Source organism: Trifolium pratense, linkage group LG7 (assembly GCF_020283565.1).
Source record: "Trifolium pratense cultivar HEN17-A07 linkage group LG7, ARS_RC_1.1, whole genome shotgun sequence".
NCBI lineage: Eukaryota > Viridiplantae > Streptophyta > Magnoliopsida > Fabales > Fabaceae > Trifolium > Trifolium pratense.
In genome coordinates, this window is record NC_060065.1 from 48,280,246 (window position 1) to 48,296,981 (window position 16,736).

Here is a 16,736-nt window from a genome sequence, read left to right on the forward strand (position 1 = left end):
GACCGGTACTAAAATTATATTGTTTCTCCGGAAACATTATATTTTGAAAACCAATTCCATTAATCACTTCTTTTTTTAAAAAAAAATAAAAAAATTGAAAAATGTGGTTGAGACAATTACCTATGAGTTACTCACGTTAACCCTAATCTTACGACCGGTACTAAAATTATATTGTTTCTCCGGAAACATTATATTTTGAAAACCAATTCCATTAATCACTTCTTTTTTTAAAAAAAAAATAAAAAAATTGAAAAATGTGGTTGAGACGATTACCTATGAGTTACTCACGTTAACCCTAATCTTACGACCGGTACTAAAATTATATTGTTTCTCCGGAAACATTATATTTTGAAAACCAATTCCATTAATCACTTCTTTTTTTAAAAAAAATAAAAAAATTGAAAAATGTGGTCGAGACGATTACCTATGAGTTACTCACGTTAACCCTAATCTTACGACCGGTACTAAAATTATATTGTTTCTCCGGAAACATTATATTTTGAAAACCAATTCCATTAATCACTTCTTTTTTTAAAAAAAAATAAAAAAATTGAAAAATGTGGTTGAGACGATTACCTATGAGTTACTCACGTTAACCCTAATCTTACGACCGGTACTAAAATTATATTGTTTCTCCGGAAACATTATATTTTGAAAACCAATTCCATTAATCACTTCTTTTTTTAAAAAAAAATAAAAAAATTGAAAAATGTGGTCGAGACGATTACCTATGAGTTACTCACGTTAACCCTAATCTTACGACCGGTACTAAAATTATATTGTTTCTCCGGAAACATTATATTTTGAAAACCAATTCCATTATATTGGTACTAAAATATCCTAAAATATATTTTGACTAATATATTTTAGAAAATCATAAAAATAATAAAAAAATTATTATTAAAAAGGTAGTCGCTTTACTTTGTTATACATTTTGGAAAATAAAAAAAATCATTATTTTAAAAATTAATCTAACAAAGTGGAATGAAGATGGAAGGAAGATGGATGGTTTTAGTTAACAAATACATTGTAAATGTTTAAACTCGTTAATCCACTTACCCGTTCAATTCTTCGTAATAAGCACCACCATTAATATTTGCTCACCAAAACTCATCATTACGGACATTGGAACTTTCCATCAACCATTGTTACTCCCAATACCCTTCAACCAATACAGAATCAAATCATTTGCTCTACTCTCGTCAAATTTTTCTTCTTCGTTTTTCCTCTTCTCCGCTCCATCCATCTATTAACTACAAACATGGTGGTGACTGTTGGTGAAATCCTTCAAAGACCAGAACAGGGGTCTTTTTTGACCATTCATGTCAAAGGAGAGGTAAGTTTCATGATTTGATTTGTCAAATTTTTCCAGTTTTTTAAATAGTATGTATGCGCAAAACACAATAAATCGAAAGGAAAGGACGAAGAACAAAGCATGTTATGTTTTCATTTTCATTTTAATCTACTTTTTTTGGTTTAAAACAGAGCATGTTGTGTTCGTACAAACAGAGCTCTTTTTCTTTTGAATCTTCTTCTTTGTTCGCATTTTTACTTTTTGTTTTTGAAAAATGTATCGATTTTAGCCCAGTTTGAACTTGTTGATCTATTGAGTGAAACAATATCCTGTGTTGTGTTTTGGATGATATATTTAATTTCTAGTTGTTTAATTATGTAGGTTGAGGGTGAGGTTGAAAGAAGTTTCTATGAGCAATTTAGGAATGAGTTGGGGCGCTACTGGCACCTGTTTGATTCGCAAGGCCTTCAACTTAAAGTTGGGTTCAAAAATGATGATGATGTTCCTAGGATTACCACGGGTTGGACCACGCTGAGAGAACATTACGGCTTTCATGGCCATCATGCAATTTTCTTCAAATACCTGGGAAACAATCTCTTCCAGATCATTAAGAATGACAGCACAATTTCTCCGGACAAATTCCCAACTTGGCATACGAAAACGCGATCTCTTCGAAAAGCGGTTACCTTCGCAATGACCATGACAGATGATCCAGAAGTTGTTCCATATCTGGTTGTTATGTCAATCCAATTTTTATAGTTTTATCCTACTGCAGAATTTGTCCATTATTTCATGACTGATTTCTTTTCTTTTTTTTTGTTGCAGATTTTGCCTGAAAAAATGGGGGAATACTTGTGGAACACTATGTTGGATGAGGTTAACATGATTGGAATTATTCGCGAAAAGCATAAGTGCGAGCTAGAGTACCAAAAGGATCCATTTGAGGTTAGGATTAAGAAGGGTTGGAGGGAGGTTGTCGGAATCAACGGATTTAAGGTCGGAGATCGCCTACTCTTCAATACAAGTAGCATCTATGATGACCACACTTTTTTTGTGAGGAGCTGCAAATGAATATGCTGATGATGTCTTTAAAATGGTTCTAGTATTAGTATTTTTAGTTTAATATGTATATTTGAAGTTTGTGTGGGTGTATGTATTTTGCAAACAATTTTATCATGTAATGACAATTGGTAACTTGTTACACAAGTTATCTTATTTAGTTATCAGTGATTTTGAATGCTTAAGCACTTGTTTGTTCACAATTTTTATGTTATTCAAGTTATGTACCAAAAATTAGGCCAATTAAAAAGGCCCATAAAAAATGAGACAAAAAAACAAGCCCATCAAATTATAAAAAAAAAAAAAATTACTGCAAAACTAATAAATTAAAAAAAAATTCGATTTTTAAAAATTTAATTACCAATTTAACAATGAACAATGGGATTTCCATTATTTATACATATACACAAATAAAACAACAATAAACAAATTAATAAAAACGAAAAAAAATCATGTATTTTTTTTTGTAACACAACAATACATGTTGTTTTTAACCAAAATAGGTTACATTGAGCACACCAAAAAACTGACAACTTTTGGGATTCTAGGCCTCTTTAACCGTGAGAATTTTACACTTGAGTGTTGTACACACCCCAAGTAAACCAACTTCCAAAGCCCTTAGCCTTTAGCTTCATTAACTCCCCACCTTCCAAGCTTTTCATTTGCCTTTAAATTGCTACATATCCTTCACGTTTTTTTGCTTTGCATAACAATACACCCCATTGTGATTCAAATCTTCCACAAAGATGAGAAGGCCTTCTCCACCTAAGCCACGAAGACACTACAAACAAACCTTCCCTGAAATGAATGTAACAAAGGAGAGGGTTAAAAACACATCAAACACTACCAACCATAGGGTTAAAAAGACATCAAACACTAACAATCACTCTGTTGAAATTAGGGAGCACTACTCCCAGACTAAGACTCGAACAAACACCATCATGAAACCAATTGTGGACTTATCATCCAGGTAAATACGCTTTACATATCTTTTTTGTTACATTAGTTGTACTTTCTTTTAAGTTGGAGATGCCATATCTTTTTCACGTATTTGTTTAAGCAAATTTTACATCCACTAATTTATTTTTCTTAGTTTACCAAGTTCCCTCAATAGGCAGGTAAAAAGTTAAATTTCTTAGTTTAATCATTAGTTTAAATTTCCTGGTTACAAGCCACACAATAAGCCCTTTTCACTAGATTCAACTGATAAAATGAAGACAGAAGGAAAACTTTAATAAAACTGCAATGCCAAATTTAAAAAGACATTGACTAAGATCACTGTAAAGCATGAGAAAACAAAACAACATAACTTTTAGTACATAACCTGGCTTAGATCTTGAGAAAAAATATACAACACACAACATTTATGAATATATCCCAACAGTTTATATATTAACATAGTCTATAGTTACTCATTTTGATGAGTTTTTATCATAGTCTATTTTTCACAGTACATGAACAAATAAAAATACAATAGTTTACTAAATATTATTACATAAAACAAGTTCTGTATGATAGTGGGTTTATTGAGTTTTTTTTTGAGTTTTTTTTATACTCAGTTTTTTTTCTTACTAATACTTAGTAACTCAATATGTTTGTGCAGTCGATACAATTCTAGCAGAAAATTGGATGATAGTGACGACGAAAAAGGTTACGAGTCGACTGCTTCAACCCCAAAGGTGGACCGTAAACGTGCCGGTAAAAAAAAGGCAGAAACCACAACTAGACCAACAAGGCCAGATGTTCATATGACCAAGGGCAACACTTCAGCCCCACCAAAACTGAAGCTCAAACATGATGGCCCTAGCCTACTTGATGCATATGAATATGATAAGATTACTAGGAATCTATTCTGCCAGCCAGAACAAGACGACGACCGTGATTTTCACTTAAACTATCATCCATCAAGTGCTGTTGGATACGAGGGAGGCGACGTTCCTTTATATATTCCGGAAGTAAGTATTAACTAGTTCGAACCCTAATTATTTACCATATTTATAATTACAACGCAGTATACTTACAACAGATTTTTAATTCATATCTATTTAATAACAGTGGATGCCTATGACATTTCGACCTACTCGGAAGATGGCATTGAATGACATTTGTTCTTACACTGCTGCATACATCTTTATGCGAGATGATGAGAAACTGCTGGGGTGTGTATCTTTAATACAAAAGCTTATTTGGTATTTAATTGTTAATATTTTTTATGAAATTTCATTTCATAATAACTAACACTGCTTGCTATGTGTTGTTTGTAGCGATGAGGTTTTGGTTAGAACCACATCGGATGTATATGGGGATAGGAATGCACTCAAGTCTCTGATGCCTAGATGCCCGGTTGACCAAGAGGTTTTTTTTTTTTTTTTTGTAGAATTACTTAATTTCATCTGAGTTAAATAAAATTTATACCTAATATGTTATACATTTTAATCTACAGATTATTAATCTCATAGTTGCCAGATGCAATTGGTTGGAGGATGCAAGAGGCAGATCAAGGAGTATTTGGTATTTGCCGACTGAGTTTGCGGTGATTACCACTAACTCACCTCTTAATTTTACATTCATCAAGTATTAATTATTAATTATTGACTTAAGCTACATTTGTTTCTAAGCAATATGTTCTGGACACCAACTACTCAGCTGATCGTATTATGCAAATGTATCGGCCTAAATTCCTGCCACCAAGTAAAGTTGTTACCAAGGTTACAATGCTGATGCACACTTTTTTTTTGTTGTTAATTATGGCTTCCTAATTCTTTTTTGATACCACTAAATATTTTTTTATTTTTTTAGATTTTTATTCCTATCAACGACAATGGATCACATTGGTACCTACTGGTTATTAATGTGTTGGATAGACAACTAGTTTGGTTGGACTCTCTGCCTGATGTAGCAAGATATCATGAAAGACGTCATTCCATATTGCAGCTGGTATGCATTCACTCTAGTAGTACATACTTTCTTTTACTTTAAAATACATTGTTTTTTTTTATTATTTACTAAATTTCAATTTTTGAATTTACTACTGTGGTAGGCCATTAAAGTAGAGAAAATTTTGCTTCATCCTTCTGTTGGCCTAATTGAACCTACTACCCATGACAATTTAATCACAAACTTCAGCCTTGTTCAGCCTAGGGGACTCCCACACCAGCGGCCCGGATCGTATATCTCCTCTACCCTTACTATAATATAAATTTATGCAACTTTACCTATGAATCTCACACTAATGTAAGGTCTTTTGCTTTTTAATGGCTGACTATAGAAATGACTGTGGAGTGTGGGTGGCAAAATGGATGATTGAGTGTGCATACAATAATGCTTATGAAAACGTAACTGTAAGTTTATCCAAAAGACATTTAATTTCATATACTTTTCACACATACTCACTTATATTTATATGTTTATCTAACTGTTTAATAATTGAATTCAGGTTGTTACCGCGACAAGGATGAAGCTTGCCCTTTTTATCTGTCACTCGGCTAATAATGTGTCTCTGAATGAACTCGTGTCAAAGGCTGCCAAGCATTGGGATGTTCAGCACAAAAAAAGAAAGGCGTTGGTTAAAGTTTGAAACTGTGATCTATGTTTGTTAAGGGGTGGAACTTTGGGACATCATGGTTGTTTTTGATTTACATTTTTAATATGCGTTTTGAGACTTGGATGTTTTAATTTTGGGCTGTATAACTTCATCTGTCATTGTTGGTTTTTAATGTGTTTTGAGACTTGGTTGTTATTTGAGTTGCTTTAAGTGTTGGATATTATTTTGGTTGTGTTACATGTTTGAGTTATTTTGGATATTATTTTGAGTTATTTTCAGGAAATTATCCTATGATTTTTTTTATTTATACACATTATTGATACATACACACAAAAAACACATAACAATTTTAACAAACAAAATTGTACTAAAAATTAACATAATTCAAAATCACATGTCACACACACATAAATACACACGCACAGACACACATAAGTTTTTTGACTTATACTATTACATACCTCTTTTGTTTGGCTAATGAAAACGAACTTTACCATTTACATCTTCTCTTTCATCTTTTGAATCCATCTCTAAATCACCATGCTGCAAATAATAACAAAACTTTGGTTAATATCTGCAAGTTTAACTTAGTATCAAACAACACAATTAACATTAAAGTTTTCATCGAATCCTCAATCTAGCTGGCCATTATTCAAAAAATGAGAATGAGAAGTGACTACAACTATATGAACACATGCTCACAATTATCAACCAACAGATGCTTAGAATATTATAAACAACACACACATAGCGCACAATTTTACCGTTGTGTCACCATTAGATATTTCCAAATAAAACAAATTAAAAAGTATTCATTTGATAACATCATGCATGTCAAATGTAGGCTCAAATTACATATCAAATACATTATATATATAACACAAATTATAATAATTTTTGTAACATTATTGATTATAATAATTGTTTGTTTAATCACTTAAGTTACATTAAACAACCCTGTATTGTAACAAAATATTTTACATTATACAACTCAAGCATAACATACTATGCAAGTTTTATTAGATGAGCTTAACTTAACTTAACTTTACAGTCAACCATTTCATATTCTAAGTCTTGTGCCCCATTCACACGATTAAGCCCTTTTGCAATGGCTGTATTGTAGTTCAAACTTGTCAATTGTTTAGCTCCTCTGTTTCATTTCTCTACTCAGATGATTTATGTATAAAGATCACAGTTGACCCATTGCTTTCATTGCTAACTGCAGTAAATTTCATAATGAAACACAAATTAAATTTGAATAACAGTAATCAAATCAAATAATCTAATTTCAATATTCAATCTAAATTCCCAATTCAAAACAGAAAAACCCTGATCCCAATTCAATAATTTTCAGGTCTAGTCATGTCCAATTTAAAATACAACCCTAATCCAAAAATACATCTTTGTGGATAAAAATTGAAATACAATCCAGCTTCAATTACATAATTTGAACATACAATCCTTACTCCCCAATTCCATAAGTTACTGGATAAGAACTCCAATAATATTCAGTTCAAAATACAACCCTAATCCCAAATCAACATCAATTTTAAAAACAAACCTAAATTGAAATCGTTAGTTTTCTGGCTAAGTATAATTACCCAATTCAATAATTATTGTCGAACTAAAAATAAAAATCAACTTAATTTACCTGTGAAATTCCACGACGACGCTGAACCCTTGTTTCGAACCGGAGAAAGACGAACATTTTTGTATTTCCATACGACTCGAAATAAACCACAACCACAAATTTGCTAATCGAAGGGGAAGATGAACAATACCATCGATGGTAGGCGATTCAGGAGAAAGAAGAATACGACTGAGGAGATGGGGGAGAAAGACAAGTACGATGGAGTACGTCAATACGATGGGGTAGATGGACAGGGAAGGTTACGATGGATGAGATACGAAGAGTTCGATGGATGGAGGAGATGCAGGGATACGTTTGAGAATGAAGAAGACGATGGATTTGGGAATTTAGGGTTTTCAATTGCAAAATTAATTTGTTTATATATTAAAACTTTCTTATTTTTTGTAAATTTTAATCCAGTTTAATTGATAAATAAAACTTGTTTTTATTTGTAAACTATAAAATTATTATTAAGTTTATAGGGGACTGTTTTGCAATAACTAAAAGTTTTAATAAAGGACTCACCATACACCCTCATTATACACTATTGCTGATGTGGCATGAGCTAGCATTCTATTGGACGGTTGACCATACTTCATAGAAGAAGTGATTTTGCTGACTTCACCCTAGAAGCTCCCTTTAATAATTTCAGCTCCTCCCGATCGCAGTTGCGGGGATCAAACAGTAGTATTTCCTACTAAATTTAGCGTTAATCACTGAACCAACTAACGATTGGTGAAATATTCATATATTGTTATAATAACTTGAGAACGTCATATAAAAAGTTAGGAATTAATTTGGCAGTTTACAATTAAATTTTTAAATAAACAAAAAAAGAATGAGTGTTGGAAAAGAGGAGAATTTAGAGGTAGAAAACGTCAAAAAAAGGAGAAAGGAATTGTTGGATCCTTTATATCTGAAATTACGGGTAGAATAGAAGAGGGGACCAAGAGGAATGGATCTTCTGATCTGTAGTCCAATTATATTATTAATGGCACTTTATGGTTGAAGGAGGCCACATGCATGCAGAAATATAGCAGGTTATCGCACTAAAAGGAAACCTCTTTGATGTAGATTGTTCATCATTTATTTAATGCACTTTCGTTTCAGTCAAGACTAGTTCTAGTTTTTCAAGAAATCAAATTTTTGGAATCCAATTTCATCCTTAAAACTACAATTTTAATTAGACAATATCATCTTTATAATTAATTAAGATCATAAATTAATTCTATAGTTTGTAGCTACTTTAAATAATTATTAGATAGTATCTCTTCCTCCGTATTGCTTCAATAAGTTGTGCTAATATTCATGAAAAATCGGCTGCCTCTCCTTGCACATTAAATATAATTTAGGATAAAGTGCTTTTTGTTTGAATGTGAGGACCAATACGAAGCTTTTTGTTTTTTGTCAAGAGAGGATAACCCCTTGAATCTAAAAAAAGAGGGGTTTAAAATTAAATAATTTTGGTTTAGGTGATTAATGATTTTTTTTGACAAATTATTTAGAAGAATTGAAAATTTTATTTACCTCACGATAAAAATAATATTAGAGAATAGAGATTATCCACCGGAACAAGAATGGAGATGGGTGAATTAATGCATAGGAAAGAATACCATGAATCTATATTAATTAATTTTATTGATATTCTTGATTTCGAGGGAAAATTCATTTTGCTCATCACAGAAAACAAATAACTCTACTCCAATGAGTTGTACGCTTTTTTAAAATCCACTCTAAATAAGGTGGTTTTGCAGTCTAATGTTCTTGATAAGTGGCTTTCGAGGTCCCAACACTCAGATGTTTTTTTGGTCAAGGGTGCTTATCAATCTTTAACGCAAAGAGATGAGGAAGTGGAGCTGGAGTCGAATTCCATTGGTTTGATTTGGAATAAAGTGGTGCCGATAAAGGTGTCGGTGTTTGCGTGGCGTTCCTTGGCGAATTGGATTCCAACTCATGATAATCTCTTTAAAAAAGACATTCTAAATATTGATGCTCAACATTGTGTTATGGGTTGTGGTTCTGATGAAACGGTGTCACATCTTTTCCTTTGTATTTGATTTTTCCCATAAGGTGCGGTGTGATGTTCTTCAATGGCTAGGTGTGCAAAGTGTTTTTACATAATAATCAGGTCGTTCATGCCCAACAGTTTAGCGGTTTACATATTTGTTTACTGAAGTATAAAAATTCCCTCTCATATTTGGCCGGAGACTATATGGATCATTTGAAAGATTCGTAATGATTTTTATTTTAATAATACAATTTTTGTTGTGGATCTAGCGATTTCTCAAATTCAATTTCATGTTTGGTGGTGGTTATTCAAGGTGAAATTCAAAGACTTGATTGTGTGTTTAGCCTATGGATCTTTAACTCTTTATTTTATTTGCGTTTGACAAATTTATAACTTTATTTTTGTTTAACTTTTGCCCTATTTTTTATTTTATTTTGACTTGAGTTTTTTTTTTTTTTTAAGGATTTTGACTTAAGTTCAGTCTCTATATCTTTATGCTATTGTAGAGAGTTGTTTTAATATAACGTTTTTTGGTTGATTAAAAAAAAAAGATAAAGATACATATGGAAGAGGACATAATACCTTACATGTCTAAACATGGATATCAACTAATTTGTCCCTTTTCTGAGTGACAAATTTGGCTTTAATTTTTGTGATTGATTATCACGTGAATAGAAAATAATATTTCTGTTTACAGCTAAAGAAAATAATACAGTATTTTTGTAAATTATGACAAAGTTGTCACATCTTAACCTAATGAAAATTTGACGAAATGATACACAAATTAGTGAGTGAAGTTGGCTTCATCTTATATTTGATCATGTGTTTCTAGAAAGAAAGAAAAATTAGTCAAAAAGAAGTTTTTTTTTTTTTTTTGACGCAATGTGTGCATGTTTGTAGAATTTTTTATATTTTACGGATTGTGTTTCTAGAATTAATAAGTGGAATATTAGTGTTGGCTTCAAAAATTTAAGCTCTAAAAATAGATGGTATAGCTATAGTTGATATATTTCGTGCGGCCCTGTTACTGATATTTTATAGGTCTTAGATAAATGTGAGAAAAAAACTTATTTTATTTAAAATAATACTATATTTTAATAGCATAAAAGTAATTATAAACTATATAAAAGTATAGAATAATAGCATTTGAAAACTGATAGTTTTGTCAAATAAAAATCGATCACTTTGCAAAACAAAAATGGGGTATTTTATAGTAGGGTATTGTGAAAAAATTTACTATTTAATTTATTGTTTGCAGGTCAATCAGATTAATCAAAATTAGTATACTTTTTAATAACATAATAGGTATATAAAAAAATTGGGCCCATGGTGAAGCTAAGTATTTTTCTACGAGGGGTCAAATTTTTTAAAAATAATTATAAGCTGAATGTTGTTTGGTTAATATTTAATATTTGTTGTTAATGAAGTGTTGTTAATGTCTATGTTTTAAGGTAATGTTAATCGGTGTTTTCGGGGTACTGGTTAAAGAAACCAAAAAAAGAAAGTTTTAAGTTGAAAATAAAACTTGTTAAACTTTCAAGGAGTTGACTGCACAAGTTCTTGTGTCATATTACTATATTTGTTACTTTAACCAGTGTTTCGGGAGCATTATTTAACATTTTTCATGTTCTAATTCAACTGATAAAAATATCAAAATTATTAAGTCAGACGTCATAATTAGGGTTCGAACTTCGATTCCGCTACTTGTATCAGATATATAATAGATTTGTTTATCTCCTAGTAACTTTGACTACCTCATTGTAACTCATAGTCTTACCCCTTAATATATTAATTTACGGAGGGATTCTAATATAGGCACAAAGTAAGATAAAATGTATTTGGGCACATACAATTGAAAAAAATTAAATATAAAAATAATTTTGTTATATCATTTCACATCATTTCATTATCTTTTCTATTAAATAAATATATATATATATATATATATATATATATATATATATATATATATATATATATATATATATATATATATATATATATATATATATTTAAATTTTTTGTGTGTGCGCCTAAATATATAACATTTAGGCTTGTTCCCAAGCAAGAATATCTCTAATGAGCGATCAATATATAAGTTTGAGTGGAACCGATATAATAATTTTTAACTTTTTTGAGTTAATCATGTATAATCTGCGCACAACTTGAGAGACTAATTTCTCGAGCTTCATAGGATCCAAATCAACGGTAAACTTTCCCTAAAAATTTTAACATTGTAGCATGTCCAAGTAAGAGATCGAATCCATAACATTGATTAAATTAGAAGAAAGACACGAACCAAACTTTATATACTATTTATGGTCATTAAACCTTTTTACTTATAAATGTAAATACAAAATATATTTTTATAGTACATTACCCTTGGTCCGGTTTGAGTGTTAATGTTGTTGTTAATCAACAACTGTGAATTGGGAAGTAAAAGCTATGCATCAAACAGAATTCTGACCCTTGCAGCAAAAACTTTACAAACATGCCAAAACTTGAACAGCATAGGTTTTGTCAAAAAGAGGATGTCTTACGTGATGGCATCGTTGACTTGACAATACACGGTTCATGTCTTGGAATCGAATCGATTTTGCATATACCTTTTATTTTAGAGGAGTGCTAGCAACACACTCCAATAATAAACACTCTCTAACACACTCTTTTTTATTGGTTAAAATTTATGTGGGTCCCATAAAAGTTATATGGGTCCACATTTTTTTATGGGATCCATGTGAATTTCAACCAATAAAAAAGAGTGTGTTGAAGTGTGTTTGTTAAAGAGTGTGTTGGTAGCATTATTCTTTATTTTATTTTGACAAAAAATGATTTTGCAGATATCAAGCACTATTTTGGTTTGATACGTGTTGTGATTCTATAGACAATTATTTTTTTAAAAATTAATGTGGAGGCTGATTAGGCACATATTGTTCTGTGGAAGCTGATTAGGCATATCAAGCACTAACTTGGAATTGGAAGTGGTTCATGGCACTATATTTTTCTTTTTACGAACAAAAACTTATATAATTTCATTATTCAAAATAGGAGAAATACAAAGAGATAATGTCTCAAAGATATAATGACGAGGCCAAACAATGGCATCCTAGTAAGAGTATGGGTAGTAATACTCGATTGCCGCTTAATAAATTTAACCTTGAAGTTTGGATTACATAGGAGAATATTATTAATATGACAAATTAGAGAACTAAATTCAGAACTACCACCACGTAAATGATTGATTGCATCCACAACGCTTTTAGAATCCGTCTCAAAGATAATATGGGATAGGCCTCTTTGTCCCAAAGCTTTGATCAAGGATATGGATTCACCTTCCACAATGGAGCAATTCCCTTTCATCCATATAGTTTCTGCCATCACACCGACCTGAGTCATCACGTAAGTGTTGTTTTAATGTGTAAAATCAAATCCTATCCATGTTAGTTAGTTAGTTATAGTTTGTTATAACTAAACTAATAGTTAGTTGGAGAAGTTAGTTAACCACTTCATTATGGTTAAGCTAACTTGTAACACAAGTTAAGAGATTAGTTAGGAGTTAGTTTCAATTTTTGTCTATATAAAGCTATTAGCACATAGCTTATTGTAACTCTCATTCACTCTTATTTTCATTAATAAAATCTCTTATCTTTCTCCCACATTGATTCATCACATTCATCTTCTAGTTTCTTAGTTTTTCTTCTTCAACTGGTTTGTGCACTAACAAATTGATACGCTAGAGGTAGTTACCACTGGGGTGCCTGCATTGCCTGCAAATGCCAATGCTGAGGCCAGAAACAATCACAAAGACATAAAGAAGAAGGATTGCAAGGCCATGTATGCAATCCAAGCTGCAGTGGATACTGCAAATTTTGATAAGATTTCCCATGCTGAGTCTGCAAAACAGGCTTGGGATATCTTAGCAACATACTATGAAGGTGGAGCACAGGTAAAGGGTGTGAAATTGCAATCCTACAGAAGACAATTTGAGCTATTGCAAATGGACAAGGCTGATTCCATTGGCTCTTATGTTTCAAAGGTTCAAGGGTTGGTTCATTCAATGAGGTCCTGTGGAGAAGAGATAACTGAAAGAATGATGGTGGAAAAGGTAATGAGAACTCTAATCCCTAGCTTTGATCATGTTGTAGTAGCTATTCAAACAGCTGGTCAAGTGCCTACCATGCAAATAGAAAATTTGGTTGGTACTCTTGAGGCACATGAATTAGTGATTAATGAAAGAAAGCAAGTACAAGAGACTGTACAAGCTTTGCAGGTTCAATCATTCAAGAAACATGGTGGAAACAAGGGTAAAGGTAAAGACAAGTCCAAGAATTTTTCACAAAAACCAGGAAAATTTGATGCTAAATCTGAATCCTTCAAGAAAGGAGGAGGAACATCAAATACACAGAAAAAGGACAAAAGTCATATTCAATGCTATAATTGTGAAAAATGGGGGCATTATGCATCTGATTGTAGATCAAAGAAGGTGCAAGATAATGATGATGAAGCTAATTTTGTACAAGACAAAGAAGATAAAGGAGCTGTAACCTTTATGGCAGCTATATCTGATGAACTGTGTGAAACCAGTGGAGCATATGCTGCTAGGGTTAACTGTGTCAGTGGAGCATGGTTCTTGGATACAGGCTGTTCAAATCATATGACAGGTCATAGAGATTGGCTTATCAGGTTTGATCAATCCAAGAAAAGCACAGTAAGACTAGCTGATAATAGTTCTATTCAGGCCATGGGAACAGGTGACATGGTAATCAAAAGAAGTAATGGAGATTCTGCAGTGATTGAAGAAGTCTTGTATGTGCCAGGTATGGGATGTAACTTGCTTAGTGTTGGTCAACTAATTGAAAAAGGTTTTTCAGTTATCATCAAGGATGAATATTTTGAGTTGTTTGACTCTGCAAATGTGTTAGTGTTGAGAACACCTCTAGCTAAGAACAGGACATTCAAAACTATGATTAACACTACAGCAGTTGAATGCATGAAAGTTGTGACTGATGAGATGCAAAGTTGGATTTGGCACCAAAGATTTGGTCACTTAAACTTTAGGTATCTCACTCAGCTAGTTAGCAAAGGGATGGTTACAGGTTTGCCAAGAATTGAAACACCAGACAAGTTATGTGATGGCTGCTTGATTGGCAAGCAATCTAGAAATACATTCAACAAATCACTACCAATGAGATCTTCAAGTGTGCTGGGAGTTGTCCATTCAGATGTATGTGGACCTTTTGATGTAAATTCTCTTGGTGGAAACAGGTATTTTCTGACCTTTGTAGATGAATATAGCAGAAAAATTTGGTTGTATTTGCTAAAAACAAAGGATGAAGCATTTGAGATTTTCAAAAACTTCAAAGTACTTGTTGAAAAACAAAGTGGCAAAAGCATAAAAATTCTTAGGACTGATGGTGGAGGAGAGTACAATTCTAAGAATTTTGAGTCCTTTTGCACTAGTCATGGGATAGAGCATGAAATCACTGCACCATATACTCCTCAGCATAATGGACTGGCAGAGAGGAGGAATAGAACTATACTAGACATGGCAAGATGTATGGTCAAACACAAAGGATTGCCTAAGTCATTTTGGGGAGAGGCAGTGAATACTGCAGTATATGTGTTGAACAGGTGTCCAACAAAGAAATTGAAAGATAAAGTGCCTGAGGAGATATGGACTGGTAAGAAGCCTAGTGTGAGTCACTTCAAAGTGTTTGGTGCTCTATGTCATAAGCATGTACCTGAGGCAAAGAGAAACAAGTTGGATGATAGGAGTGAACCTATGATCCTAGTGGGTTATCATGTGACTGGTGCTTATAAATTGTACAATCCAACTTCAAAGAAGATGATATATAGCAGAGATGTTATAGTGGATGAAGCTAAGAGCTGGGATTGGATAGCTGGTAGTAGTACTAGCAGGCCACAGTTAAGCCAAATTTCTGATGATGAAACTGATACAGTGGAGTCAAGTGAGGAAATTGAAGAAACTGAAGCACCAGTAGTGGCTAATCAAGACAACAATGTCATCATAGATAATGAAATTGATGAAGCTACAGACAACAACAATGGCACCAGGAAATCAAATAGAACAAAGAAAGTACCTCCAAGAATACAAGACTGTATAACTGCAAATGACAATGAAGTAGATGAGGATGGTGATCTAGTACACTTTGCACTACTAGCAGGAGCAGAACCTATAAACTACCTTGAAGCTATGAGTAACTTGAAATGGAAGCAAGCCATGGAAGAAGAGTTGTGTGCCATTGAGAAGAATCAGACATGGCAATTGGTTAAACTTCCAACAGGTAAGAAAGCTATAGCAGTCAAGTGGGTGTTCAAATTGAAGCTCAATCCTGATGGTTCAGTAGCAAAACACAAAGCAAGGCTAGTTGCTAGAGGTTTTTTGCAAAGAGAAGGTTTAGATTACTCAGAGGTTTTTTCACCTGTGGCAAGGATTGAGACTGTAAGGTTGGTTGTAGCCATAGCAAATGCAAACAGCTGGCCTATGTATCACTTGGATGTGAAATCTGCTTTTCTAAATGGTCCATTAGAAGAAGTGGTGTTTGTGACTCAACCACCTGGGTTTATGATTACAGGTAAAGAAAACATGGTATATAGGCTGAAGAAAGCTCTATATGGTTTAAAGCAAGCTCCCAGAGCTTGGAACAAAAGAATCGATGGGTTTCTTGTGAAGCAAGGTTTCAGTAAGTGCAAGTCAGAATATGGTGTTTATGTGCAAATATCAACATCAAGCATCATCCTTATATGCTTGTATGTTGATGATTTGTTGGTTACAGGTAGTGACTTGGCTGAGATTAAGAAATTCAAGTCTGACATGATGAATGAGTTTGAGATGACAGACTTGGGAACAATTTCTTACTTCTTAGGTATTGAATTTTTGAATACTTCAAAAGGCTTAATGTTGCATCAAAGGAAGTATGCTGGTGAGATTTTGAAGAGATTCAACATGACAGATTGCACACCTGCTATAACACCCATGGAGACAAATCTCAAGCTAGAGAAAAATGAAAATGAAGATACTATAGATCCTACAATGTTCAAACAAATTGTTGGATCATTGAGATATCTATGTAATAGCAGACCAGACATATGCTTTGCAGTAGGATTGGTGAGTAGATTTATGGAGGATCCTAGGCAATCACACATGAAGGCTGCTACTAGAATTCTAAAGTACATAGCA

The 16,736-nt window shown here is 32.7% G+C and overlaps 1 long non-coding RNA gene across 2 annotated transcripts; it reads right to left on the bottom strand.

The window, feature by feature from the left end:
- Positions 1–2,739: 2,739 nt before the first annotated feature.
- On the bottom strand, positions 2,740–8,152 carry LOC123898735. Of its 2 annotated transcripts, none has more exons than XR_006805410.1 (3): positions 8,053–8,152; positions 6,359–7,116; positions 2,740–3,151 (listed from the first exon to the last, which is right to left on the bottom strand). It is a non-coding gene; the product is annotated as an uncharacterized LOC123898735 (long non-coding RNA). The 2 variants fall into 2 exon arrangements; XR_006805409.1 differs by having other exon boundaries at positions 7,549–8,152.
- Positions 8,153–16,736: the final 8,584 nt, after the last annotated feature.